The following is a 3,420-nucleotide window of genomic DNA, read 5'->3' on the forward strand; positions in this document are numbered from 1 at the left end:
GGGCCGCGGGGCCGCGGGGCGCTCGGCCTTCTCGGAGCCCCGAGGGCTCCCTGGAGGCCGCCGGGGCCGCCGCCCTGCCGGGTCGACCAGCTGTCCGGCCCGGACTTGGTCCCCGGAGTGGGGCGCGCGGGTCGACCAGATGTCCGCGGCGCCCGGGGCCGGGTCCCGGGTCTCTGGGTGCTCTGGGTGCGCTCCCGGCCCTCTGTCGGCTCCGAAGGCCCCGCGGACTCGTAGCCACGGGGTCCGGCGGCGCGCGGGTCGACCAGATGTCCGCGACGAGCGCCGCGGGGACGCGGGGCGCTCGGCCTTCTCGGAGCCCCGAGGGCTCCCTGGAGGCTGCGGACGAGCAGCCGCGAGGCCCCCGGGGCAGCCGCCCTGCCGGGTCGACCAGCTGTCCGGCCCGGACTCGGTCCCCGGACCGGGGCGCGCGGGTCGACCAGATGTCCGCGGCGCTCGGGGCCGGGCCCCGGGGCTCTGGGTGCTCTGGGTGCGCTCCCGGCCCTCTGTCGGCTCCGAAGGCCCCGCGGACTGGTAGCCACGGGGTCCGGCGGCGCGCGGGTCGACCAGATGTCCGCGCCGAGCGCCGCGGGGACGCGGGGCTCTCGGCGGCCTGGGTGGGCTCCCCGGCCTCCGTCGGCTCCAGAGACCCCGCGGACTCGTGGGTGCGGCTCCCAGGTGGCCGACGCCCTGCCGGGTCGACCAGCTGTCCGGCCCGGACTTGGTCCCCGGACCGGGGCGCGCGGGTCGACCAGATGTCCGCGGCGCTCGGGGCCGGGTCCCGCTGCTCTGGGTGCTCTGGGTGCTCTGGGTGCGCTCCCGGCCCTCTGTCGGCTCCGAAGGCCCCGCGGACTCGTAGCCACGGGGTCCGGCGGCGCGCGGGTCGACCAGATGTCCGCGCCGAGCGCCGCGGGACTGCAGGGCGCTCGGCCTTCTCGGAGGCTCGAGGGCTCCGGCGACCCGGCGGACGAGCAGCGGCGAGGCCGCCGTGGCCGCCGCCCTGCCGGGTCGACCGGCGACCCGACCCCCGTGTCTCGGGGGGGGGGGGGGGGGGGGAGCGGGTCGACCAGATGTCCGCACCGAGCGCCGCGGGGCCGTGGGGCCGCGGGGCGCTCGGCCTTCTCGGAGCCCCGAGGGCTCCCTGGAGGCTGCGGACGAGCAGCCGCGAGGCCCCCGGGGCAGCCGCCCTGCCGGGTCGACCGGCGGCCCGGCCCGGACTCGGGCCCCGGGTCCCGTGGCGCGCGGGTCGACCAGATGTCCGCGCCGAGCGCCACATGGCTGCGGGTCGCTCCGGCTTCTCGCAGTCCCGAGGGTTCCGCGGGCACGTAGCTGCGAGACCCGGGCGGCTGCCCTCCGCCCGGCTCACGGGGCGCTCGTGTCCATCAGCTGGTCGTGCGGAAATCCCGTGGTTGGCCTCCCTCCCTCCCTCCCTCCCTCCCTCCCTCCCTCCCTCGTCCAGCCGCCACGTTTTCGGGGTTCGTGCGACTGGGATGAAATAGACCTTCCAAACGTCAATCGGAGATCATCCATCATACCTCTCGAGTCCCCAAAAGCCAAGAAACACGCCAACCAAAACGCTTTTATTATGCCAACGGTTCCCGTTTTCATTCCTATCGTTTAGGGAGGTTTGGTGGCAGCAGCGGCCGAAAGCAAAAGGAAACCCGAGGAAAGCGGCTCCATCCACCAGGGCTGTGTCTCATCGGTGCCGACGCAGGAGGGACGGGCTTCGTTCGTTCGTTCGCTGCGGCCCAAATTCCCGGGCCGCCCGAGGACCGCTCGCACCGGCCCGAGGGAGGGAGCCCCGGCAGGCAGGATGCCTCCGGGGAAATGGACAAGTCGACCGCGCGACCCACAACCCGCCCGACTGGGGGCGAGAAGGAGCATGGAGGAGGACTCCGTCCCCTAGTCGGCAGACGGCCCCGGGACAGGGACGTTCGCCAAAACCTCCCCAAGGCCGCTTTCCGTGACCGAGTCGGCCTCCCCGCCTGTACTCGTCCCGGCCCGAGAAACGAGACGCGGGGTGGATCGGGACCAGGCCACGCACCAGGCCGGCCGGCGCGGCATCCTCCCTCCCCCGACCTGACCTGACCTGGACGAACGCCTCCCCATCGCCCGCCCCCGCGAGGCTGATCCGTCCGGCCTGTGAGGAGGCCGCTTGTCGGGCGCCACCTGCTGCCCGGCATCCTCTTATATAGTGTTCGAGGAGGTCGACCAGGTGGCCCGGCCTGGATTGGGGGGGGGGGCGCGGGGTGCGGTGTCCCGGGCGGCGGGGGACGGGGGGGTAGGAGTGGAGAGGGAAAGGTGGGCGTGGAGAATGCCGGGGTCGGGGGTCGGCGCGGGGCGGGGCGGGAGTTGGGGATAGGGGAGGGGCGGGAGGCCGTCTGGACATGGAGGGTCGGAAGAGCGGTGGTGACAATGATTTTCATTATCATTTAGAAAGAAGAACGTGGACTTCTTTAGAGGAGTCCTTTGAATAGCTTCTCCATTTAGTTAACATACATCCAAATGGAGGTCGGGAAACTTGGGTCCTGTTAACATATGGATGGAAGTGGAAAGAACTATCGCGATGACCGTCCTTGTGTTTCTTTTATTTTTTCTTTCTTCCTGCTCCCCAAAGCCGCCCCCCCCACCCCCGCCCCGCCCCGCCCCGCCCCGTCCCGTCCCGTCCCGTCCATAGTTGTAGGTTCCAGTGGTAGGTCTTTCGCGTTTCTGCTATGTGGGACGCCGCCTCGGCGTGGCTTGAAGGGCGATGCTGGGTCTGGGGCTGCGCCCAGGATCCGAACCGGTGAAAACCTGGGCCGTCGAAGCCGGGGGCCGGGGTGGGGGGCGCATACTTGACCGCTCGTCCACGGGCTCGGCCCCTGGCCCCTTGTTTTCTAGGGAGAGAGACAGAGAGACCCGATCCATTTTCCCTTGGCCTCTAAAGCGTGCGTGTGGTCGAAAGGCGACAGAGAGAGGGGTTCTGGTCCAGAAAGCCCCGACTGCGCTGCCGCGGGGATCGGTCGGTTCCGCCCGAACCGTCCGAGTCGGAAAGGAACGGACAGCTTTCCTCCTTTGGGCCCCTGACTTGGGGCCGACAGGGGAAGAGGAACAGGCCTCTCTCCCTCACACCCTGGTCCCTTCCTCCAGGACGCCCTCCTTCTAGTCAGCCCGCCTCTGGCTTTTCCACACGCCGACGACCGCTCGTCGGCATGGACCCACCTTCCTTGGGGGACACCACCACACGACTCTCCCACTCGTCTGCCTGCCTTTCGTTGGCGTCGCTGCCAAAGGCGAGGGGTAGGGGTGGCGGTGGCAGGGACGGCAGGGGCCCAGCGGCTCTCTGGCGGGTGAAGAAGTCTTGCTGGTTCTCCTAGGTCGGTGATCTTTCTCGATCTCCACACACATTCTTCGTTTGGGGAGCCAAGAGACGCCCTCTGAGGA

The sequence above is a fragment of the Equus asinus genome, unplaced genomic scaffold (assembly GCF_041296235.1).
Source record: "Equus asinus isolate D_3611 breed Donkey unplaced genomic scaffold, EquAss-T2T_v2 contig_357, whole genome shotgun sequence".
Classification (NCBI taxonomy): domain Eukaryota; kingdom Metazoa; phylum Chordata; class Mammalia; order Perissodactyla; family Equidae; genus Equus; species Equus asinus.